The 12,286-nt window shown below is 46.3% G+C and overlaps 1 protein-coding gene and 1 long non-coding RNA gene across 4 annotated transcripts in view; one reads left to right on the plus strand and one right to left on the minus strand.

Moving 5' to 3' along the window:
• The window catches only part of ST3GAL2 (ST3 beta-galactoside alpha-2,3-sialyltransferase 2), a 59,875-nt gene extending 58,472 nt beyond the window's left edge, over positions 1 to 1,403 (minus strand). Inside the window, exon 1 of one of the 2 annotated variants that reach the window (XM_030297751.1) lies at positions 1,176 to 1,403. The gene's annotated coding sequence lies outside the window, so the exon portion shown is untranslated. The remainder of the gene's footprint in view (positions 1 to 1,175) is intronic. The other variant, XM_030297749.1, reaches the window with a different exon arrangement.
• Positions 1,404 to 1,675: 272 nt separating this feature from the next.
• LOC116737797 lies at positions 1,676 to 11,325 on the plus strand. Of its 2 annotated transcripts, none has more exons than XR_004342989.1 (3): positions 1,676 to 2,138; positions 3,919 to 4,006; positions 10,721 to 11,325. It is a non-coding gene; the product is annotated as an uncharacterized LOC116737797 (long non-coding RNA). The 2 variants fall into 2 exon arrangements; XR_004342988.1 differs by having other exon boundaries at positions 1,676 to 2,133.
• Positions 11,326 to 12,286: the final 961 nt, after the last annotated feature.

The following is a 12,286-nucleotide window of genomic DNA, read 5'->3' on the forward strand; positions in this document are numbered from 1 at the left end:
GGGGTGTGGTCTCCCGGATTCCTCTTATGCCACCAAGGTAAGAGGTTTCCTCCATCTCAGAGGGACTTCAGAGCCCCAGGCATAATAAGAGGGAGGGATGACCCACCAGCTTCTAGACAAAGCTGGGAGTGTGAGTTACTGGCTAGAAAGGACTGTTTCCCAGAGACTCCAGAATGCCCTGAACCCCCCTCAGTGGCTTTGGCTGGAAGAGGCTGCCAGTCCTTTTCTGCCACCACCACCCCCCCTCCCAATACCTTAGACTCTGTTCTTCAGTGCTTTACGCAGCTGTAAAGCAAGAGGCAAGATGGGAGATGGATGCAGTTGGCAAGAAATAGAAATTGAAAGGCTAACTTGAAAAAACAAGCCATTGGGTGGGTGACTGTCTACAAGCAGAGAGGGCCCAAAGTGGGATTTGGAAAGGAGAAGGGGGTTAACAGAAGTGGTAGAAAGCTAAAGGGTAATCTAAAGTGAGCTTAGCCCAGAGCTGCAGCAGGGGGCTGGGAAGTTTGGTCCAGTTACAGAGGAATGGCTGGAGGAAAAAAAAAAAAAAATGACTTCCATTCCAAGGCATGGGCTCGGGCCAGCCCCCGAAAGGGCTGGAGCATGGTCTTGGCCAAGTTCCTGGTTTATGTCATGCCTCAGTTTCTCCAAAGTGGGAAGGAGGTCAGCTGTTAGATCTTATCGGAAAGAACTGGGCCATTGGGGGTGGCTAGGGGGCAGTGCCAAGTAGGGGAAAGAGGAGAGAGGTGCTGATGATGCAAAGACAGCCTGTGGCTAAGAGGTGCGGGGCAGGGGTCTCCAGGTAGCGCAGAGGCCGGGAGCGCGCGGGGGGTTGGGGGTACGAAGTAGCCAATGGACAGTAAGTCAGGACTGGGGCAGGGAGCGCTTCCCAGAGCTGGGGCTGGGGGCTGCCACCATGGAGTGGAACAGTCGCGCCTCAAAGGCTGGGAGCGGCTTGAGGTGCAGAAGCAGAAGGCGGGGATGGGGATTGAGGCCAAGACAAGCGGACCCCCGTCCCCATGGGGGAACCCAGAGCTCCGACCCCGGAGAAGTTGCCGGGGTGGACCGGGCCGGTCTGGGCCGCTGGGCCAAGCCAGCTGCCCGCGCGGAAAGGGTTCGGGCAGCAAGGGGCCCGGGGCGCCCGCATCCCGCCCGCCCTCATCCCGCCCGCGCACCTCAATCAGCGCCGGGCGCAGCGCGGGCCATGCTCGCCGCTCCTGCCGCCGCCTCCGCCCGTGCAGAAAGCCGCCGCCGCTGGCGGCGTCCGGACCCGTTAGCTCCGCGGCTCCCTCGTCTGTCCGCAGCGGGCCAGTCCCGCCCTTGCCGGCTCTGCCCTCCCGGAGCGAGCCGCCGCCGCCGCCGCCTCAGTCCGGCCCCTCCCCCCACCCCAGCCCGGCTTGAAGGGAAGGGTGGGGGAAGGGGGCAGCTGCCCCCTCCCCACTCACATCCTCCCCGTCTCTCCCCTCCCTCCTCCACCCGCACGCGCGTGGGCATGCTGGGATATGGAGTGCAGCCGGCGCTGAGCTGCTAGGGGTGCCCCACATCCAGGACTACAGCTCCCAGAAGACAGCGTGCGAGCCTTAGGGATTGTGGGCTTTGTAGTTCGACTGGAACCCGGAGGGGGGGCGTCTACCGCGTAGGAGGTGGGGTCAGGGGGGGATGGGAAATCTCCATTCCCAGAAGGCTGGGCTCCCCGCGTTTGAAACGGAGGATGTGGGGGTCTGCGGTGCCTCGCGCCTAGGTTGAATACCTGGATCCCCAGGGAGGCGCCAACTGTAGCCCAGGATGCCTCTCAGACGCGGCTGTGGCCAGCTGCGGCCGACCCGGCTGAAGGGGAAGCCTCCAGGCCCCCGAACAGCGCCTCGGGTACCGTTCCCACTCGCGCTCCCAAAGAGCTATGACCTGAGACCAGCTTGGCTTCGTGCCCGGGCTCTGCAAGCCGGAGCTGCGGTGGGGCCTCTGCGCCCAGGCCGGAGGAGAAGGGACTCCAGGAGCTGCGTGGGCGTGGGGTTTTCCCCACCCGGGGAAAGGGAGCCGAGTGACTGTGGGTTTCGCGGAGCGCTCGCACGCTGTGGCACCTCATCCCAGTCGTACTCTTTTTTGTCAGATGCTCTTAGCTCCCTACTGTTTAGGGTAAGGTGCGCACATTTTAAAGATTTTTTTCCATGTCTTCTCTTATCAAGTCTTTTCCCCAACTTCCAAACCTAACTCAGATCCGTCCTGAAGCTCCAGGTCGACTGCGGTTTCACCTCCTCTGGCAGAGCAGAAGGCTGTAGGTCAGTGGTTCTCAAACTTTGGCGTGTATTAGATTCTCCCGAGAGCTTGTCCACATACAAGGGGCTCCCACTCGCAGTTTGTTTCATTAACTCTAGGGTGGACCTGGGAATTTGTATTTCTAAGAACGTCCCAGGTAATGTTGATGTTGCTGTTCTGGGGAACCACTTTGAGAACCGCTACTGTTGTTGTTTGTTCGCTGGACTTCTGGCATTGTCCTTCAAGGATGGGCCTGCTGTGGAATATTGGCCTCTGAAGAGCCAGACCATAGGAAGGCAGGGTCCTAGTGCAGTTTAACATAGTAATCCTCTTTTTAATTGTGATAAATAAACAAACCAATTCATCCAGTAAAGAAAAATACAGTGTGGGCCATCTGACTGAAAGGTGTTCCAGACCTTAGCCCTTGTCGTTTGCTCTAAAGCTGGGAAGGTTTTCAGTTGCCAAAGTGGCAGCTGAGGTGCACCTGGTGCTACCTCCCCCTCCCGCTTCCCCATGGATGTAAGCCAAGGGGCGTGATCTCAGTCCCAGAGGACACTCTAGAATCCATGGCCTCTGGGTGGGCTATGACCTAAAACAGGCCCAGAGAGTGAGAGGTGGGGAGGTGGGTTCCTGACCCATCAGGTAGACTCTCCTTACCACCTGCTGTCCTGCGGTTCTGGGAACTACAAAACTCTGGAGACAAAACTTGATGTCCATCACCTTCAGACATGATCCTAGACTCTTCCAGCTGTTAGGTGACATGATTTGCTGCTTGACCAAACTTTGGCCAGACTAGTCTGAGCTCTCTTTTCCGTTAGGCCTCAACCTTGGCCTATAAAAACTACACTCTCAACACAAATTATTTCATCCATCCTCCTTCCCCCACATTAAAGACTTAAACACAATAACGGTTTCGAACGGCTCAAAGCCACATCCCTAGGAGGACCCTAGCCCCTTTAAAGTACCTGTCAGAGAAAGCTTAAGGCTACCAAAAGAATTTTCTGTTTGTGCTAGCCATTCCCTGATGATAGGTGACTACTCCTACTTAAGCATTTACTAAAAAGGGCTTGCAACTGTGATTTCTTCCTCTGTCCCTTTGAGATGTATATGTATCTCCTAGAGCTCTGGTGTGCCTTTCCCAAAGACCTGAAAGCCATTCCTTTGAAATGTAATCATCAGGAAGGATAAGGCCTCCGTCCCCCAGTCTCTGTGGGAGGATAGAATCCTAACTTCGATAATTGTCAGCTAACAGGCACAGCTGGCCTAAGCATTTACACTGACCAACCCTTTGTAATTTTTCACTTCCCTGACTCTACTGAGCCCCTGCTCACCTCCCTCTATACTCCCTCATTCTCTCTTTAAAATACCCTGTCACCTCTACAAATCCAAATTGAGTTCAGTTCACACTGGACCTTCTTTCTTATTGCAGTAGTATATTCTTGGTTGAAATCTGTCCTTACCACTTTAACTAGTGTCTGGCTTTGTTTATCTTTGACAGAGGGGGTTTGTACTCAGTCCTCAGGGCCCAGGCTCCAGGCTTCTGCCTATGCACCAAGGGCCAAAGGGTGAGTTATTCCTAGGTCCTTGGGTAAGTAGCCACGTAGCCACCAGAGGCATTGGACTTTGACTAAAGTTAATTCTGGAATGCTTTCCTGTTTCCTTTAGATTTGTCCCCTACACAGACTACGTAAGTCTACAAGCAACCTCTGCACCCCAGTCAAGTGCAATAGAAACATTCCCTTACATGCAGAAAGTAAGTGAAGGTTTTTGAGTTTACATCGATCTCCCAAATGTCTGTTAGCAGATTATTCAGGGAGAATTAAGATGCCCTTTCATGGGCAGGACAGAAAGACCCTCTCTAAGCCTCAGGTCCAGCAGGAACCCTCACTGTCACCCTTTACCACCTCCCAATTAGATGTAAAAATAGTTCACCCATTTCCCCTTCCTGGTTCTGCTTTCCCATCCCCTCCACCAATCCAAATTCTGCCTGACTGTCCAAAGTCTACCTTGAGCCTTCCTTACTCCAAAAGGTTCTCCCCAACTGCCTCAGTGTGGCATTTGGATTTGAATCATTTACTGAAAAGCCTAGCTTTGCTGGTGAACTATCCAGTGCAAGAGAGGCAGTAAAACAGGTATTCGGGAGTTGGAAAGTGGCAGATAAAAGCACAGGGCTTTGGAGGCAGACAGCTACTAATAGCAAGGTGCAAAGAGGAGCTGGCTCCCTCACTCCCTGGGTTTCTGTTTGGGGGACAGAAGCTGAAAGTTGGAGGGGTCTGACAGCTCCCACCCCGAATGCTGTGTGTGACTCAGAGCAAGTTACACAGTTCTTTCATCTGTAAAATGGGAATAATAATAATGAAAAGACCTTATTTTTTAGATTTGTTGTAAAGATTGAATGAAAAATACTATGATCTTAGATAGGAAGACTATCCAAAATAAATCAAGTTAATCTGCAAATTCAATGTGATTCCATTACCAATATCAGCAGGTTTTTTTGTTTGTTTGTTAATTTTTAGAGGTGGGAGAGAAAAGTAGATACACTGATTTTTAAAAATTATTTGGGAGGCACCTAATTTCAGCTCAGGTCATGATATCGTGCTTCTTGAGATCAGCCCTGTGTCCACTTCTGCACTGACAGCAGGGAGCCTGCCTGGGATTCTCTCTCTCTCCCTCTTTCTATGCCCTTTCCCCACGTTCTCCCTCAAAATAAATAAACAAACATGAAAAAAGAGAGAGAGAGAGAGACCTCATTTAATAGTATATACTGAAATCATATTTATGGGATGATAAGATGTTTGGGGTTTGCTTCAAAATAATCCAGGGTTGGGTGCAAGTATAGATACAAGGTTTACTGAATTGATCATCGTTGGAGTGGGGAATGATTGTTAATTGGGGTTCATTATAACAGCTTTTTCTATTTTGCCTGTGTTTGAAGCTTTCCACAATACAATGGTTTAAAAATTTTTTAGTCAGATCTCTGCCATATGTCTAGCTAAAAACCACCACCACCACCAAAAAGTGAGTTAATAGAAAATGGGAGATGGGAACGCAAACTGGTGCAGCCACTCTGGAAAAAAGTGCGGACGTTCCTCAAAAAACTAAAAAATAGAACTACCCTACGACCCAGCAATTGCATTACCAGGCATTTATCCACGGGATACAGGTATGCTGTTTCGAAGGGACACATGCACCCCCTTGTTTATAGCAGCACTATCCACAATAGCCAAAGTATGGAAAGAGCCCAAATGTCCATCGATGGATGAATGGATAAAGAAGATGTGGTGTATATATACAATGGAGTATTACTCAGCAATCAAAAAGAATGGGATCTTGCCATTTGCAACTACGTGGATGGAACTGGAGGATATTATGCTAAGTGAAATTAGTCAGAGAAAGACAAAAATCATATGACTTCACTCATAGGAGGACTTTAAGAGACAAAACAGATGAACATAAGGGAAGGGCAACAAAAATAATATAAAAACAGGGAGGGGGACAAAACAGAAGAGACTCATAAATAGGGAGAACAAACTGAGGGTTGCTGGAGGGGTTGTGGGAGTGGGGATGGGCTAAATGGGTAAGGGGCACTAAGGAATCTCCTCCTGAAATCATTGTTGCACTATATGCTAACTAATTTGGGTGTAAATTAAAAAAAAAATTTAAAAAAAGAAAAAAATGGGAGATATTTTTGCAATTTATTTTTTATTGTTATTGTTATTTTTTTATTCCAGAGAGAGAGTGTGTGAGTAGGAGAGGGGCAGAGGGAGAGAGAATCTCAAGCAGGCTCCACGCTCAGCTCTGAGCTTGATGCAGGGCTCAACCCCATGACCCTGAAATCATGACCTGAGCTGAAATCAAGAGTTGGACACTCAACTGACTGAGCCCACCCAGGTGCCCCCATTTTTGCAATTTATTTTAAAAGGTGAGGAGCTAATACAAAATGCTTTTGTAATTCAGTAAGAAGACCAAGTAATCACTAGGAAATGTAAAAATTATATAAAAAGAGAGTTCACAATAAAAGAGAAAACAATGGCTCTGACATGAAAAGATGCAGAGCTTTATTTTCTAAAAAATTGTGGAAAACTATACATGAGATTTACCACCTTAACCATTTTAAGCATACAGTTCAGTAGCGTTAAGTAAATTCACATTACTGTGCGCCCATCACCACCATCCATCCACAGAGCTCTTTTCATCGTGCAAAACTGAAAAGTTCTATACCCATTAAACAATGACTCCTCACATTCTCCCCTCCCCCCAGCTCCTGACAACCACCATTCGACTTTCCGTCTCTATAAATTCGACTATGAAGTCATATCAGCATGAGGACAGTATTTGTCCTTTTATGTCTGGCTTGTTTCACTTAGCATAATGTCTTCAATGTTCATCTACATTGTAGCATGTGTCAGGACTTCCTTCCTTTTTTAGGCTGAATAACATTCTGTTGTATGTATGTACCACATTTGATCTATTTATTTGTCGTTTGACACTTGGATTGCTTCTATCTTTTGGCTCTTGCAAATAAAGCCACTATGAACACAGGTGTACAAGTTTGTCTTTAAGTCCCTGTTTTCAATCCTTTTAGGTATATACCCAGAAGTGGAATTGCTGTATCATATGACAATTCTGTTTTTAATTTTTTGAGGACCCATCATAACATTTGCCATAATGGCTGTACCATTTTACATTCCCACAGCAGTGACAAAGGTTTCAATCTTTCCACATCCTCACTAACCATTATTTTCTCAGAGCTTCACTCTTAATAAAAGAAATGCAAATTAAAACCACACCGAAATATCATTTTTCACCTATCAGATTGGCAGAGACCAAAAAGCTTGATAACTATCTTGGCAAGAGTGTGGGGAACAGGATTCTTACACACTGTCAGTGTGACGGGATATTGGTTCAGCCTGGAAGAAGAGTGACTTGGTAATATCTTCATATTACACGTGCACACACTGTTTGACTTCGCAGTTTTTTTTATTTAAAAAAAATTTTTTAATGTTTATTTATTTTTGAGAGAGACAGAATGCGAGTGGGTTAGGGGCAGAGAGAAAGGGAGACACACAATCCAAAGCAGGCTCCAGTCTCCGAGCGGCCAGCACAGAGTCCGACACAGGGCTCAAACCCACGAGCTGTGAGATCATGACCTGAGCCAAAGTCGGACGCTCAACCGACTGAGCCACCCAAGCACCCCTTGACCTTGCAGTTTCTAAGAAAGTATCCTATTTACACATTTCCTTGGTTACAACATTATTACAACATTTGTTACAACGTTGTAAGAGCAAATATTAAAAATGATTGGCACCTATATGTTGGGGCACCTGGGTGGCTCTGTTGGACGAGGATCCCACTCTTGATTTCAGCTCAGGTCATGATCACAGGGTTGTGGGATCCAGCTGTGAGTCAGGTTCAGTGCTGAGCGTGGACCCTGCTTAAGATTCTCTCTCTCTCTGGGTGCCTGGGTGGCTAAGTCAGTTAAGTGTCTGACTTCGGCTCAAGTTGTGATCTCAAGGTTTGTGAATTTGAGCCCCAAGTTGGGCTCTCTGTTGTCAGCATGGAGCCTGCTTTGGATCCTCTGTCCCCCTCTCTCTGCCCGTCCCCCATGCTTGTTCTCTGTCCCTCTCTCTGTCCCTCTCTTTCTCAAAAATTAAAAAAGAAGATCTAGAAGTTGATGATCCAAATTAAAGACTAAAATGAATTGATTGAAGTAGCTTCAATTGATAGTGTCTTTTGTTATTACTTCAATGGATAACAAACTACTGGAGAGCAGCGGACTGGCTTTTGTAGGTCAAAACAGACCTTCAAGAAATATTGATTAAATTAATGAAATTATTTTTTAGTCTCTGGCAGAACTGAATTGGCAGGCCACTCAGAGAGGTTAAGTGGCTCGTCCAAGGTCATTCTTATATAATATATATTACCTATTCCTTGTGTGCAAAGCACAGTGGAGAGCACTGTGAAATTGAAAAATTGGACCCCACCTTATAAAAGCTTGAGATTTAGTAAAGCATTCTGGCAGACACCATTAAAAATATCAAGATGGTGTGTGTGTGCGTGTGCACGTGTGTGTGTTTAAAGACTTTATTTTTGAGTAATCTCTAACTCATCATGGGGCTCAGACTCACAACCCTGAGATCAAGAGTTACATGCTCTACTGACTGATCCAGCCAGGTGCCCCCAAAATATCAAGGGTTTGTTTTTTTTTATGGTCCTTTCAATTATATCGATAGAGACCATTGTTCTGATGGATAAATTAAGGCACAGATCAAAGAAGCAGTTTCTCAAAAGCCATATGAAGAAACAGAAAGGTGCTGCTGACTATAACAGAGGTCATCCTCACATTTATGGCCCATCCTTAGTGTTCTAGGGGATTCATTTAGGGGAAGCATTTCTCATCAATGTTCCATGCACTGCATCAGCCTTCTCAAACGTGTCCATGTCCTGTGAGATGCTCCTCTATGAAAGGATTCCATAACCTGTGTGTGAAATGTCTTAGACATCAGTCTTAAGGTTCCCCATGCAAATAGGTACTTTTTCCCTACCTTTGTCCACTGAGAAGGCCTGAGAGCAGTGACGCCCCATTAGCAACAAGCACGTTGAGCTTGTTGTTGTTGTTGTTGTTGTTGTTGAATTGAGGTGAAAATCAGATCACATAAAATTAACCATTTAATTTTTTAATTTTTATTCTACTATTTTTTTTGGAGGGGGCACCTGGAAATTAACCATTTTAAAGCATACAGTTCAGTGTATTTAGTACATTCACAATGTTTTGTAACCAGTACTTCTATCTAGTTCCAAAACATTTTCATTATCCCAAAAGAAAATCTTGTACCCATGAAGCAATCACTTCTCATGCTCCCTCCCCTTAGCCCCTGGCAACCACTGTTTTCTGTCTCTATGGATTCATTATTCTAAATATGCCATATAAATGCGGGGCGCCTGGGTGGCTCAGTCGGTTAAGTGTCTGACTTCAGCTCAGGTCACGATCTTGCAGTTTGTGAGTTCAGGCTCCACGTTGGGCTCTCTGCTGTCAGTGCAGAGCTCGCTTTGGATCCTCTGTCTCCCTCTCTCTCTCTGCCCCTACCCCGTTCATGCTCTCCCTCTCTCTCAAAAATAAATAAACACTAAAAAAAAAAACATTTCATATAAATGGAATCATACAAAATACGGTCATTTGTGTCTCACTTTTTTCACTGAGCATAATGTTTTCAAGATTCATCCATGTATTAGCATTTCATTCTTTTTATGACTGAATAATATTCCATTGTACAGATATACTATATGTGGTTTATCCAGTATATTGGTTTTTATAGTGTAAGAAGAAAATAAACTTGTCTATCTTTGTTTAATGGCTCCACCCACCCCCTCTGCAGCAACACTTGCTAACATCTTATAGAAGCACTCTTGGGAAAATACTGCACAAGATATTTGCTAATGGCAATGGTCAGGCTTTGGGGAAGAGGATCCACCTAATGATGAAGTACAGTTAATAGCTCTCCAGAAGGGGTTCACTGTTTATCAAGCCTGTGTTTTAGTTTTTAAAAACCATACCAGCTGTTTCATTTTCTGCTTAGAAGACTCAGCAGAAGAGTTTAAGTTCTCCTCTCCATTTTCTTCACCTCATTCCCATCTCTCCACCAGTTGTCCTGTAGTAAATGCTGCTGGTTATGTGCCTTTACAGGGACGGTGCACCCATTCTCCACTAATGACCCACAGCTTCACCTTTCTCCTGAGACTCAGTCCACTTGAGCTGCCTCATCCAGGCATGCCAGGGAAATTATGCTCCTCCTTTCCCCACCTCCCAGTGGCCGACAGCCCAAGAACGACTGATGGTACAAAGTCCAGCTCACTTGCTTCTGAGAGGGAGAAACCTTGTGGTGCATTTTACGCCTCAGAGCTCACTGTAGGATCAGACTGAGGCTAGACATCTTTGCTTGACTTCTTCTCCTTCTCTCTCCTGCTGGCCCTATCCTTGTCCTAATAAATCATTTGCACAAGAATCCCTGTCTCAGGCTCTGCACCTAGGTCCCCAACTTAAGCTATTACTGTGGATAGTCCTGGCTCCCAGAGCGACTTCCTGCTACCAGCAGCAGGCATACATCTTCATCTAGAGCCCTGCAGATTGTACCTCCTCCAAGAAGCCCTCCTGTACCTGGGCCCTCACTCTCTGGCAGCATGTTTATTTAATAAGGAAATTGGATGCCTACTCTAGCCAGATACTGTGCTAACCATTTTATGTATATTAGCACATAATCCTCTTAACAAATTGATTAGGTAAATACTATTGTGCTCTTACAGATGAAGAAACTGAGGTTCAGATGAGGCTCAGAGAGCTTGAATGTCTTGTTCACATAGTTAGAAAGTAATGGGAGCTAGGGAGGATTCGTCTGATTTCACACCCTTGTATTTAACTGCTATACTCTACCCTGTATTATAGCATCAGAACTTTTTTTTTTTTTAATAGGTCTACCCCAGACAGTGGGACTACGTACAGAGCAGAGAGCTACATGTTGTTATGTCTATTACTGACACATTGCACTGAGGGCTACATCTTATTAAAAATGTTCCTTGAGTATCTTTGCTACTCAGCCCAAGGGATTCTACAGTAACTTTGGAGCTTCCCCTTCATCATGCCTGCCCTCGGAGGTAGGGTGAAACCCTTTGCCTCTGAGCTCCTTGGGGCACTGTTTTCCTTGAGCCCCTGCCAAAGCTGCAGTTGTAGGCATCCCTGCCTTCCACTCCACTGCAGAGCAGGGATCTGCATTGCTGAGCAGCAGTGGGAGACAGCTCATCACCCCCCTGGAGGCCTCCTGGGTTCACAGAAGAAAGAGCAGGCAGTGAAGTGGGGTTGGGGGATCAGACCTGGGCCAAGTGAAGACGGGAGAGTGACTCCAGGGGGAGAAGACCAAGGGAAGGAGAGATATTTGGGGGAGGAGGCAGGGTAGTGGGAGCTGAGTAGGGAACTGCTGATTATTCATTCATTCGACAAAGTGTTTTAACCATCTACAATGTCTTAGGCACCGTTTTGGGGGCTGACAAATCAAAGACCATGCTTTAATGAGGCAACATGGGAAGAACAATAAAAATAATCATATTTATGGTTAATATTTTTTGAGTATTTACTATGGAGTCAACATTTATCTTATCCTCACAAAAATCTCAGGCATTTGATGCTATTATTAACCTGTTGTATAGATGGTGAGAAGACACAGAGTAGCCAAGTGACTGGCCAAGGTTACACAGAGTTTGAGCAGGGTCCCTCATCTCCTTAGAGATTGATGCCAAGGCCTCTCAGTCTTCTTACTGACGACAGTGATTTGGAAGGCACATTCTTGTAAGAAAAATTCAGACAATAGCAATGAAACTCAATTTTTCTTTGCCCATGCCCATACCTAGCAGTCTTCACCCCAGGCTGTGTTCCCTTCCAATCCAGTTACGAAAACTATGAGTCCATATACATTATTTTTGATATGAGTGGGCTTCCTGTACATAAGGTTCTACAACTTGCTTTTTCTCCCCTTAACAAGGTGTCTTGAACACAGTTTCCTATTGTAAACACAGTTCTACTTCCCTCTTCCTAATTGCTGCATAGTATTCCATGGCATGGATGTACCCTAGAGAAAAGGTGTTTCCAGTTTTCCGCTATTACAAACAATGCTGCCATTCACAACTTTTCCAAAAGCTCCGCAGATCTTCTTCCTACCGCAGAGTTGGAAAGTTTCTTCCGGAAGAACCCATGTGATGAATCCCGCGAAAGCACTAACCAACTGCCAATCCAACAGTAGCTGCTTATGCTTAGGCAACAATCTGTTATTATTTCGCCTACTCCCCCCCACCCCCCTGGATTTTATTGTCTTGAGAAAGCAGCTGCCTCAGGTCCTGGCTAGTGGGTTAAACAGACCCCAAACGTGGAACCTTCAGCCACAGAAAACGAGCCTGTGTCTTAAAGGCATATTCGTTCCTCTGGGAGTTGTAGTTTTGCTGGGCAACGGAACCACCTTCTCGCCTCACCTCCCATCTAGATCTGAAG

Source organism: Lynx canadensis, chromosome E2 (genome assembly GCF_007474595.2).
Source record: "Lynx canadensis isolate LIC74 chromosome E2, mLynCan4.pri.v2, whole genome shotgun sequence".
NCBI classification, from domain to species: domain Eukaryota; kingdom Metazoa; phylum Chordata; class Mammalia; order Carnivora; family Felidae; genus Lynx; species Lynx canadensis.